The following is a 13,623-nucleotide window of genomic DNA, read 5'->3' as shown; positions in this document are numbered from 1 at the left end:
CCTGAGGTCCATGTAGTATTTAGCAAATTAATATTTAGTCTCTATTTTTAAAATTGGGGTCTTGTACTATTCTTGCTTTAAAAATCCTAATTTCCCTTAATTTTTCTTTAATTGCACTGTTATTTCTAATTTGGAGACTATAAAAAGTAAAATAATTTTTTAGTCTTTTATAAATTTTATTAACTTTCTATTTAGAAGATAATTAAAAAATATATTATTCAATTAATCATATTTATATTTATTTTTAAGTTTACCTGTCAAGTCATTAAAAACTACAAATATAGGTGACTAAAAATTTATTTTTCCTTTTTATATAATTTTCAGATTAATAACTAAAATTTAAAATTGAAAAAAATTAAAATTAAAAAATGAAATTTTCAAATAATATAAAAATAAAATATAAAGACAATTTTAAAGTTTTAAATAGTACAAGACCCTCTAACATATTTAAATCTTTTTCATTCTTTCAAAAGCCCGCATGGGCTAACGGTCCAAAGTTATCGTTAGGGGTCGGCGTGGTGGCAAATTGGCAAAGGTTTGAAACCTGAAACGGCACTCTACAAAGCAGGGCCCACGTACCAGCTAAACATCGAACAAGTATCGACGACCGACGGTTGTATAGGTGGAAATGGGGTTGGAGTTGTGGGAAAGATACGTTTGAACCGACTATTCCAATCTTGACTATGGGAAGAAGAATGGTATAGTTAGAGTAACTAAAATGACGAGAGCAGAGGTAATCTATTGGGGTTTGTTCATCATTTTCGTCTTTTTCGTTGGATGGGATTCGGGGTTGTACTGTATGATTTCTGGGTTTCAATGCTTAAGATAATCGCTTTATTTACTGCTTTTTCTGAGCTTTTCAGGAATGGTTTAAATCTTTAGTTTTTATTTTTAATTACCTGTTTTTGATTGCTAATTTAACAGCTCTGTAGACTCCAAAATTCTGGACAATAGAATTGCAGGTGCCCATTACCACTTGTACTGGAAAAAGGGGGGGGGAACAAGATGAATTTTGCAGCTCCACGTGCCATTCAGCTACCATGAAAACGAGAGGAAAGAATCTTATAACATGTAGGTATGGTGAAAGATATAACCCTCTTCTTTGCATGATTTACTTCCTTTTTCTTTTAAAGGTTCATCAGCTTTCTAGGATATAGTTTAGTGTTTTAGGTATTTCTAAAATTGATTCTGTAGTTTTATTCCATCAAACAAACCCCTTAATCATTGCAGTCAAATTTCAGTAAGTGAATTGTCAATGCCCCACTCTTAGGCCTTGTTCATAAGTTTCACTATTTGATATTAATTCGTGTTTTAATTAGCAATAAGTTTGAATTCTGATATTCGATAAATAAGGAATTTTGATGATTAAGTAATAGGTTGTATACATACAGAGTAAGCATTAGCTTCTTGAATTATGAGAGATATAATAATGGGTTGCGATGGATTCAATTAAACACACTGGGAGCATAAAAAACCGAGACCACACATTGTTTTATAATTAGTTTTTCTTATCCAGAGTTGAACCACATTATTAATCTCACGTTGATTAAGTTTTTTGCTTATAATTTTCTTTCAACACTTCCAATTTCGTGTTTGCGATAGTAATTCTTTCTCATCTGCGGACATAGAGAACTAATGTCAAACCATGTATTAATCTTTCGTTGATTATGTTTTTCGCATATAAATCTTGCATCAGTTAACAGGAAAACAAGGGAAATAAAGGGAAAAAGTTATTAGCATGCATGTATGATGGAAAATAAAAGGTCTTATTTATTTGCATAATTTACTCTTTTTAAAAAAAAAAAAAGAAATGGTTTTTGAGCTTTCCTTCTGGTAAGATGTTAGGCTGCTTAAATCTTTAGGTACTTCAACAATGACGATCTTCTGGTAAGAACTTGCCCATTCTATCAAACAAACCCCTTAATCCTTGCAATTAAATCTGAATTAAGTGAATAGTTAAAGCCTTTGCCCTTTGGTCTAGTCCATAAGTTTCTCTATTAGATATTAACTCAAATTTTTTAACAAATTAATTTAAATTCTAATAAGCCAAGGGTTAACTCTTTCAAGAAGCTAAGTTCTTTAAAGGACAATGTCATGATCTTGCTATGAAATTGCAGGAAATAAAAGGAGAATTGAAGAGAGGTTGAAGAAACAAAAGAGAATTTGAAGAATAAGAAGTAGATTTAAGAGAAAAGTAGTTTGAAGGAAAAGGTAGGAATTGAATTAATCAAAATGCATAATCTTCTCTTGTTATTGTTACAACTGTTCCTATATAAAGTTTAATACAAGGACTTGACCAATTATTTGATTACAGGTGTCCCAGTTTGTCTTCTAGTGCACCTGAATATAATTCAGCTGGAATTGGTTGTATCATCAAGCTTAATGGGATGCTTCATGATTATGGCCCGCTATGAACTGATCTAGGTTTATCTTCACTCCTTGATCCGTTCCCTGCTTCATAACCTGATCCATCTTCTCCTCATTAATCAAAAGACTGCCGGTTGCTTCATAATCTTTCTTTTAACTAAATAACTCCATTTCCCACTTTCCGAATTCTGATTTTTCAATTCCCCAAATTACTCCAAATCCCTAACCCTTCTCTGTTCTTTCCCAATTCCTTCCCTTCAACCCCTAAATCATCTTCCATCATGACAGACAAGTATAAATTAACTGGTTATGTTTGGATTTTCACCACATTTGGCTTAATTTCTGAAACTTGTATTGCCCGGGTTAACTCTTCTTAGAAGGTAAGAAGTGTGCCTAGTACTCGCCTTTTACTTTAGTTTTTCCAAGGATCAATGGTTCAATGTTTATGGAACACATTCTCCCCCCCCCCCCCAAACAAAAAAAAAACACCCCTGCATTTACTGTTGCAAGTGTTGCAATTGGCTGGCAGTAGCAAAAAAAACAAAAATTAAGGTTCGAGCACGTTAACAGCATTGTGCTCTACTGACTAAGTTAGACAGACTTTGGTTGTATTACCCTTTTATTGGTTTAAAATATAAAAGTTTAAACGTTTTAAGATATGTTTATATTGATATTGAACATCAATTTTGCAGATGTGGTGAAAAATAAAAGGTATTGTTTTCATGGTTTACTGTCTTTTACTTTTAAAAATTCCTTAGCTAGAGGACAGTAATAGTATAGTGCTTAATATTTAACAAATGACTTGATTTTTTTATGATTAAGTTTCATTTCGTTAACCAAATCCCTTAATAATTGCAAAAAAAATTCAATTAAAGTAAATGCTTAATGCCTAAGCTTTCTGGTGTAGTTCATAATTATTGAAGATTACTAAATATTAGTGGTAGATAAAAAAATATTCGAGAAATAAGGAATAAGATTTCTTTTCGTGATTAATATAGGCTGCATATATAAAGCATTAGCTTTCTGAATTATGAGAAATGTCGAAAGACAAACAAAAAAAAGCAAACATTGGACGCCCACCGTGGGGCTCGAAACACACGACCACAAGTTTAAGAGCCTTGCATTCTACCGACCGAGTTAAACGGCATTGTTTGATAAGTTTGTTTATATTAATAACTTAAATATGTTAAGAACAAGATCTCTAGATTTATTAATCATTATGATGAACTTTGCAATCCCAAGTCTCTGACCACCGTTCACCTGTCATTAGAGGTGACAAACGGGTCATTCGAATCATGTTCTGATCGGGTTATTTCGGGTTGAGCCTTGATTTGGGTCATTTCGAGTTCGATTTTGATTCGGATCTATGGAAATTTAATTCGGGTCGGGTAAAAGTCGGATCGGTTGGTTTTCAGGTCGAGTCAATATCGGATCGATTGATTTTTGGGTTAGGTTAGTAGTCGGTTTGTTTCTGTTTGGGACAACCTTTAGATTTTCGGGTCAATTCAGGTTGGTTTTGGTTCGAGTCAACCTTTAGATTTTTGGGTCAATTCGGGTTGATTTCGATTTGTTTCAACCGTCATCCCTATTTGTCGTCGTAGTCATCGATGATGTTCTTCATTATTTGTAATTCATGAATCTTATGAAACTATATATTATCACATCCCAAATCCGGGGCTAGAAGTTTAGTTTAAATGAATTGAATAAAAAAAATCTTTAAAATCCAAAATTGAAAATTAAATTATAATATTTGGAAGAATAAGAATAACTTTATAAATCCTAATAAATTTTAGGATTGATTGTAGTATTAACTCTCTATAATTTTTAAGTTTTATTATAACTATTATCATTTATCATATTAAAAAAAACATAATATATATATTTATTTTAATTTATTTTTTATATTAGTTTACTAAAACACATTACCAGTTCCCAATTCTTAATCCCAAATTAAAAAATTACATACTCTAGAATTTTTATATTATTTTAGTTTTATTTTTTATATTTTTTTATATTTGTATTCTAACACACCAAAATTCACCAAATTAAAAACCTAGAATTTGAGGATTTTATATGTATACCCTCATTTTCGAATGGTGATCAAATTGTAGGAATTGAAAATTTAGCGTTAGATTTGTAAACCCTATAAAGTATAATGGCTTTATTTGTAATTTTCTCGTTACACTTTAAATCAAACTCTACTCTTTCCGATCATAACTTTGTACAGTGCCTCCTCATTTTTATTTGAAACCCTAGCGTCAATTGCCCTTAAATCTCCAACCCTGTCGTCGTTTGCTTTATCGTTGTCGTTTCATCGCCAGTAGTTCGTAGGTAAGGTCACCGATGTGTCATGGCCCTGGATGAAAAATTAGGGATTAATGGTCATGGAATTGGGGAATTGGAAAAGGAATTAGGGATTTTAAATTATGAAAAAGGGAAAGTGAGGAAAAATGACTTTCTTGGCGCAATACAAGTGATGAGGCAAACTGAGTTATAACGCAACAATTGGGCTGAAGAAAGGACAACCGATAAGGAGGATTCACGGGCAGAAAATTAGGGTAAGGAGCAAGGTTAAAATATGTTAGAGAGAATATTACAACTGTCAATAAATAAATTACACATCGTCAATGGATATATAGTTGTAATGAACGTTTGGAGGCTATGAATGAAAAAAATTTGAGAATTCATTTTCTGTAAACCCAATCTTCTTCTTTTTCTTAAGCCTTTTCTCACAAATTTTAGGTTCAACCCTGACAATTGGTAATCAGAGCCAAGTTTAGTGATCCCAAAGAAATTATATTCATGTTGGGTAAGACAAAAAAGATGCAAAAAACTGGAACCACAGAGGTACCAGAACAATCAATGGAAATTAAGAATGAAGAGGCACTGACATCCTAGTGGGTTGGTCAAAAAAAGGAGCTGGAAACAAGGATACAAACATTGGAAGCGGGAATGACTGAAAATAGAGAATACTTACAGAGAATCTTACAGATGGTAAGCCAGGAGGCAGAGGAAAAAGATTCACTTTTTCCAAAAAACGATCGACCACAAGCACCTGTGAATCAAACCAAAGTTGAAGGTAAGCATCTGTACTTAGTAGCAGTTCTTAATGAGCATGAGAAATATACTTTTAAGATAGATGAACCTGGAATATTATCATCTAAACCTGTTATTATCCCTCAAACTTGTGAAAGTCAACCTCATGATACTATTAATGTGCAAAAACTGAAAATGAGAGGAAATGCAACTGAAATTGGAGAGTCATCTATTGGGGGGATGTTCAGTCAAGCTATGTTTTTAGACCCAAAATAGAACTCCAAATTTTTAAGGGACAAATTCGAGAAGTTGGGTGAGGAAATGTCAGAAGTATTTTTCAAATTTTAAAGTACCTCAATCCCATAAGGTGGAATTAGCTACGATGTATTTAACGGGAAAGGCTAAGATCTGGTTCGATGATTATGTGGCTCAGAAACATAAGGTGAATTAGCAAGAGTTCATAGCAGACCTATGCCATAGATTTTGTGATTAGAATTGTAACGACATTGTGGAAGAGTTTAATAAGCTTACCCAAAGGCAATCTGTGAAAGATTATCATGAGAGGTTCGAGGAGCTGAGGTCTTACATGCTGCAGTATAGCCCATTTTTGGAGGAAGGGTACTTCATTTCTAGTTTTCTGAGTGGAGTGAAAGAAGAAATTAAACATAAAGTCAAGACTCATAACCCCAAAACTTTAGTTGCTACTTTTAGATTGGCAAAATTGGTTGAATTGACTTGGGAAGTGGAAAACATGAAACATAGGTTCCAGCCTAGAGTGGCATCTATAAGAGAAAGCCTCAACTACAAGTCTCCTAGCACCACTTTGAACTAACCATAAAAAGGAATTGTGTTGGGATTTTCGGAAGCTCGAATCGATAACCATAATGGTTTACAAAGAGAAGTCGAAACAGTTTTGTGTTTAGGGAGTAAGGAGATTGAAAGATAGGGAATTGCACAGTAATTTATAGTGGTTCGACTTTCTCAACCAAAGTCTACGTCCACTACCTTAGCTCCTCACCAAGGATTTTCTAACAAATTCACTAATTTGTTCTTTTTTTTTAGGACAAAGAGATAACTTTACAACTCCCTAGTTTTTCAGGCTGAACTAGAACCTTTCCCCTTTACAAAATGATAAGAAATGTAAACAATAAAACCTCTCTAAGGTAGGTGTTTACAAGAATTAAGCTCACAAGAACAAAATATTTACAAAAGAAAGATGAAGTAAGAATGAAAAATTCTTCTCTTGTGTTTGATTGCTTGGATAGTTGTTCTCTTACTTCTTCAAGTGTCCTTAACTTGTATTTATAGCTTGGAATGTGTTTGAAGCCGTATATAGTTGTTGGGGGATATTTTGGAGTCGTTTGGGGATGAGAATCAATTAATAAAACAACTTGGAGCGTGGGGGGAATCGGTACCCCCTCATAGGGAATCGGTTCCTGCAGTGTAAAATTCAAATATTTCGACCGTTACACAAGGGGGAATCGGTACCCCCTAGGGAGGAATCAGTACCCTCTGGACATTATGTTTTCTCTCGGAGCCAAAAACCTGGGGGGGAATGGGTACCCCCTGGGGGGAATCTGTTCCCGGAGAATCGGTACCCCCTGGGGGGAATCTGTTCCCGGAGAATCGGTACCCCCTGGGGGGGAATCTATTCCCGGGGAATCGGTACCCCTAGGGGGAATCTGTTCCCTCTGGGCAATCTGGTGTTTCTTGAAGTCCTTTAAAAAGAAAATATTTTTGGCTCGATTAAGGCTCGAAATTCTTTGTAAATTTTTTTAAAAATATATTTTAAGATTAAAACATAATCTTACACTTGAGTAAGGATTGAAATTGACATTTGAAAAACTTGGAGTAATATTTTGATATTCGAATAATTTAATCGAATATGTAATCTTAAAATTCAATATAAAATCTTAAAATTCATTAACACTTAATTTATTATATGGAAACATCAAAATGTTTTCAACAATCTCCCCCTTTTTTGATATAACAAAACATTTTAGTAATTTTAAGATTTTCTAATTGAAAATCATTTTTGAAATCAAGTTTGAAAAATTACTCCCCCTTATTACTCCCCCTTACTCTAACACTTCTCCCCTTTTTTTGTTAAATAAAAAATAATTCAATCTTTGAAGTTCAAAATAACTTTGGAGAGTAAGTAGTAAATTTGAAATTTTAAAAATCATTTGAAAAATCAAAGCTCCCCCCCAATAAATGCATTCCAAATAAAATTATGTTTTTAGGATCTTAACACTTAAACAAAATTGAATTTCAACAAAGAATAACAAACATGTGAGTAGCACATGAAATTCAATGTATCCAAGTCTAAAACACGTTATGCAATACCAATTGTTGAATTATGCATAAAGTTTTCCAAAAAAAAAGGTTATGCATTTGAAAATTTTTGATATCAATTGTTAGAGAAATATCATTTTCATTTAAACCACATGCATAAACATTCAAATTTAGGTCAAAAAATTAAATTTTGTAAAATCAAAGTATTTGAAAAGTTGATATCAATTGTTAGAGAGATATCATTTGCATTTAAAACCAATTTGACCAAAATTTTATTATGATGAACTAAAAATTCTTAAAAATTAATATATCTTTAAAATGTTCATCATAATCATCTTTTCAACATACATGAGATTAAAACAATGATGCATAATCATTTAAAACCAAAACTCATGCATGCTTAAAATCAAATGAGCAACCAAATAACCAAAATTAAAAGTATTAAGCTTAGAGGTTACCCATTCCTTTTTCATATGTGGCTAGAGCATCTTGAATATCATCATTTTCATCACCATTGCTCCCACACACTTACAAGAGACATTTAAGTAGATTTTGGTATCCAAATTACTTTGGATCCTTGGACGTTAGTTTCAATGCCCCTTGTTCCTTTCGGAACCCATACTTGTCTAATTTTAAAACGTTTTCCTTTCTTCAAATGACAAGTATGTTCCTTATGACCATGATAATGACAATGTGAGCATATTGTTATTATTGAACTAAATGAATTATTTAAAATGATTTCTTTTTCTTTTGTTAAGCATTCAAGCTTAACTTTTAAATCAAGATTTTCTTTTTCAAAATTTTCAATTTTTATTTTTGAAAGCTCTAAATCCTTTTTCAAAATTTTATTTTGGCTTTCAAAATCTAATTTTGTTTTCAAAAGAAAATCGTTTTCGATTTTAAATTTTGAAATCATTTTCTTATATTTGGAATTAATGGTCTCAAATCCCAAATACAACTTATTATAAGCATCTTGTAACTCATCAAAAGAAAAAGAATTTAATTCATTTGAGCTAGAAGATACCTCGGGCTCTTCAAGAGCCATTAAAGACACCACCTTTGTTGGTTCTTCTTTCTTATTTCCATGGATTTCCTCGAGCTTATTCCAAAGCTCCTTGGCATTCGAATAAAAAGAAACTCCTTCATAGATATCTATACCAAATGCACAAAACAACATGTGCATAGCCTTTGCATTTTGTTGAGCTTTCTTTCGTTTTTGGTCACTCAACTTCTTCTCTTTCTTCTTTGGAGAAGAGTATCCACTCTCGATCATCTCCCATGCATCAATATCATTGGCTTGGATAAATAACTTCATTAATTTCTTCCAATGATGATAGTTCGCTCCATTGAAGTATGGAGGATTGTCGGTTGGTAGGGAGTCTTCCATGTGGAACGAGTCAGAGGTAGAAGTCATTTTCTCGGTTGTGTCAGGAATTGGTAGAGCTTCTTCTAGGATCGTCTCGAGGTGGTTAAACCTTCTAACGAGTTAGGCTCTGATGCCAATTGTTAGGACTTTCGGAAGCTCGAATCGACAACCAGAACAGTTTGCAAAGAGGAGTCGGAATGGTTTTGTGTTTAGGGAGTAAGGAGATTGAAAGATAGGGAATTGCACAGCAATTTATAGTGGTTTGACTTTCTCAACCAAAGTCTACGTCCACTACCTTAGCTCCTCACCAAGGATTTTCCAACAAATTCACTAATTTATTCTCTATTTTGAGGACAAAGAGATAACCTTACAACTCCCTAGTTTTTCTGAGCTGAACTAGAATCTTTCCCCTTTACAAAATGATAAGAAATGTAAACAAGAAAACCTCTCTAAGGTAGGTGTTTACAAGAATTAAGCTCACAAGAATAAAATATTTAAAAGAGAAAGATGAAATAAGAATGAAAAACTCTTCTCTTGTGTTTGATTACTTGGATAGTTGTTCTCTTACTTCTTCAAGTGTCCTTAGCTTGTATTTATAGCTTGGAATGTGTTTGAAGTCGTATATAGTTGTTGGGGATGTTTTGGAGCCGTTTGGGGATGAGAATCAATTAATAAAACAGCTTGGAGCGTGGGGGAATCGGTACCCCCTCATAGGGAATCGGTTCCTGCAGTGTAAAATTCAAATATTTCGATCGTTACACGAGGGGAATTGTTGGGATTTTCGGAAGCTCGAATCGACAACCGGAACGGTTTGCAAAGAGGGGTCGGAACGGTTTTGTGTTTAGGGAGTAAGGAGATTGAAAGATAGAGAATTGCACAGCGATTTATAGTGGTTCGACTTTCTCAATCAAAGTCTACGTCCACTACCTTAGCTCCTCACCAAGGATTTTCCAACAAATTCACTAATTTGTTCTTTCTTTTGAGGATAAAGAGTAACCTTACAAACTCCCTAGTTTTTCCGGGCTTTTACACGGGCTAAGCTAGAACCTTTCCCCTTTACAAAAGGATAAGAAATGTAAACAAGAAAACCTCTCTAAGGTAGGTGTTTACAAGATTGAGCTCTCAAGAACAAAATATTTACAAGAGAAAGATGAAATAAGATTGAAAAACTCTTCTCTTGTGTTTGATTGCTTGGATAATTGTTCTCTTACTTCTTCAAGTGTCCTTAGGTTGTATTTATAGCTTGGAATGTGTTTGAAGTCATATCTAGCCGTTGGGGATGTTTTGGAACCGTTTGGGAATGATTTTTCTGCAAAAATAGGTTGCCCAGAATGGGGGGAATCAGTACCCCTTCATAGGGAATCGATACCCCTTCATAATATTCAAATATTATGATCGTTGGGCTGATGAACAGTGAGGGAATCGGTACCCCCTTGGGGGGAATCGGTTCCCCTTTTACATACTGGAATTTTTGAGCCTCGGGTTACTGTTCAATTTTTGTGCTCAATTTTAAATTAAAAGAACTTTGAATTATTTTTGTAAATTTTGAATAAATTCAATTAAGTCCAAATACATTTTGTAAATTCAATTCAAGTCTAAAAACCGTTTTGCCTTAAATTGTTATATCGAAACATAGTTCAACAATCTCCCCCTTTTTGATATAACAAAACATTTGAAAAATTGTTTTTGGCAAAAACTCCCCCTTAATAAAATGTTTAATGAAAAAGATACTAGTTGTTGGAAAACATATGAAAATGTTAAGCTCCCCCTTTTTCATTAAGAAATTGAATTTTTCAAACTAAATTTCTCCCCATTTTTGTTATATCAAAAATAATTCGATCTTTGAAGTTTAAAATAACTTTGGAGAGTAAGTAGTAAATTTTACATTTAAAAATAATTTGAAAAATCAAAGCTCCCCCTCAATATATTCCAAACAAAATTAAGCTTTTAAGATCTTGACACTTAAACAAAATATTGAATTTCTAAAAAGAATAACAAACATGTTTGTAGCACATGAAATTCAATATATCCAAGTCTAAAATACTTTATGCAATACCAATTGTTGAAATTTGATATTAATATCAATTGCTAAAATTAAGTGCATTTGCATAAAGTTTTCCAAAAATGTTATGCAATTTTAAAAATTTGTTATCAATTGCTAGAGAGATATCATTTTCATTTAGACCACATGCATAAACATTCAAATTTAGGCCAAAAATTAAAATTTATAAAATCAAGTATTTTGAAATTTGATATCAATTGTTAGAGAGATATCATTAGCATTTAAAACCAATTTTGACCAAAATTCATTATGATGAACTAAAAATTTTCAAAAATAAATGTTCATCATAATCATCTTTTCAACATATATGAGATTAAAACAATGATGCATAATCATTTAAAACCAAAACTCATGCATGCTTAAAATCAAATGAGCAACCAAATAACCAAAATTAAAAGCATTAAGCTTAGAGGTTACCCATTCCTTTTTCAAATAGTAATATACTGTTCAAATAGTAAATTACTATTCGTAGAAACATTTTTGTGCTCAATTTTAAATTAAAAGAACTTTGAATTATTTTTGTAAATTTTGAATAAATTCAATTAAGTCCAAATACATTTTGTAAATTCAATTCAAGTCTAAAAACCATTTTGCCTTAAATTGTTATATCGAAACATAGTTCAACAGGAATCGATACCCCCTGGGGGGAATCGGTACCCTTTGGACATTCTGTTTTCTCTCAGAGCCAAAAACCTGGGGGGAATCTGTTCCCAGGGAATTGGTACCCCCTGGGGGGAATTTGTTCCCTCTGGGCAATCTGGTTTTTCTTGAAGCCCTTTAAAAAGAAAATATTTTTGGCTCGATTAAGGCTCGAAACACTTTGTAAAATTTGTTTAAAAATATATTTTAAGATTAAAACATAATCTTACACTTGAGTAAGGATTGAAATTGAAATTTGAAAAACTTGGAGTAATATTTTGATATTCGAATAATTTAATCGAATATGTAATTTAAAATTCATTAACACTTAATTTGTTATATCAAAACATCAAAATTTTTTCAACAAACTACCTAGAATATGAACCAAAATAAACAAACATTGGTGGAATATATAAGGACACATAGACTATGTTACAAATGTGGAGAAAAATTCAGTCCAGGACATCATTGCAAGGTTAAACAAATGAACCTTATGGAAGAGTCAGAGGATAAAAGAGAGTTTGAAAATTTGGAAATAGAACAAAATGAATAAATGACAACATACCCTGTGGAAGGAGAATTGGAAATTCCTATAAATGCTGTAACAGGCCAAACAAGCCACAACACCTTGAGAATCCAAGGGTACATATCAGGGAAACCTCTGAACATCTTAATAGATAGTGGAAGCACACATAGCTTTTTCACTGGTCAATGGTCCAAAGAAAGAGTATAATTAGAGCAGACTTGCCCTTTAACCATTGCAGCTGCTAATGGTGAAAAGTTGTATAGCCTAGCCATGAGTAAAAATTTGAAGTGAGGAATGCAGGGTTCTCAGTTTGAACATGATTTTAGAGTTCTAGCCCTAGAAGGAAGTGACATGGTTCTAGGAGTGGATTGGATGAAAAAATATAGTCCATTACTGATGGATTTTAATCATATGACCCTGAGCTTTCAAAAGGATTGGGAAGAAATTAGATTAAAAGGATGCCAGAATTCACCTACTGTAAGGATGATATAGGATAGTAAGCTGCAGAAATTGATGGGGAAGAACAGTAAATTAACAGTAGAGATGTTTTAGTCCTGTAATACCCCAAAATTTTGATAGTGATCAAAATGAAAATTTTGAAAGTTTGTTGGTCAAAGTAGAAAATTAGGAAATATTTAAGTGCCTAAGTGGTAATTTTCCCAAAAAGAATTTATTTCATAAATGGATTTTGTTAGGGACCAAAATACAAATTTTTAAAGTTAAGTGACCAAAGTATAAACTTTAGAAAAGTTTGGTGATTAAAGTATAAACTTTGGAAACGTTCAAAGACCAAAATGGTAATTTTATAAAGTTACAATTGGCCCCCTAAATAAATATTTTATCTCAAGAATAATGTTTTATGGGAATCAAAATTTTAATACATGTTTTGTATTAAAAGCTATAAAGCAATAAAGTTGAAAAAAAATTCAGTAAATCGGATCGAATAGAAAATTCAGGAAAATCTAAAGGATGATAAATTAGACCTAAAGAAAAATATATATTATTTTCACATTTTTAAAAGTTGGAAAATAATATAAATATTTGGATTTTAAGATTTAATTTTATGTTTAATTTAGACTTTTGGATTAAAGTGGTAAGATTGTGATTTTTGGAAAAAGGCAAGGGCAAATCCGTAAAGTAAGATCTTATTTGTTCATCTTTGACTATTGACAGATGATAAGGTTCAGGTGTCATGATTTGGAAGATGATAAGGTTAGGTGTCTTGGTTTAAAGGTAATTATGAAGTTTCATTAAGGGTAAATTGGTATTTTCCCAATTTAATAAATTTAAAATTCATTAAAGTTAAATTAAAGGTAGATAAGCATGATATTA

General features: G+C 32.4%; 1 long non-coding RNA gene across 2 annotated transcripts; it reads left to right on the top strand.

Moving 5' to 3' along the window:
- Positions 1-640: 640 nt before the first annotated feature.
- On the top strand, positions 641-2,842 carry LOC120124069. 2 transcript variants are annotated; one of them, XR_005516246.1, is made up of 4 exons: positions 641-733; positions 925-1,075; positions 2,118-2,211; positions 2,315-2,842. It is a non-coding gene; the product is annotated as an uncharacterized LOC120124069 (long non-coding RNA). The 2 variants fall into 2 exon arrangements; XR_005516245.1 differs by lacking the exon at positions 641-733 and adding an exon at positions 736-797.
- The last annotated feature ends 10,781 nt before the right edge of the window (positions 2,843-13,623 follow it).

Source organism: Hibiscus syriacus, unplaced genomic scaffold, assembly GCF_006381635.1.
Source record: "Hibiscus syriacus cultivar Baekdansim isolate YM2019G1 unplaced genomic scaffold, ASM638163v2 tig00110410_pilon, whole genome shotgun sequence".
NCBI classification, from domain to species: domain Eukaryota; kingdom Viridiplantae; phylum Streptophyta; class Magnoliopsida; order Malvales; family Malvaceae; genus Hibiscus; species Hibiscus syriacus.
The sequence above is the reverse complement of the archived record's forward strand: the minus strand, read 5'-3'. Positions and strand labels throughout refer to the sequence as shown.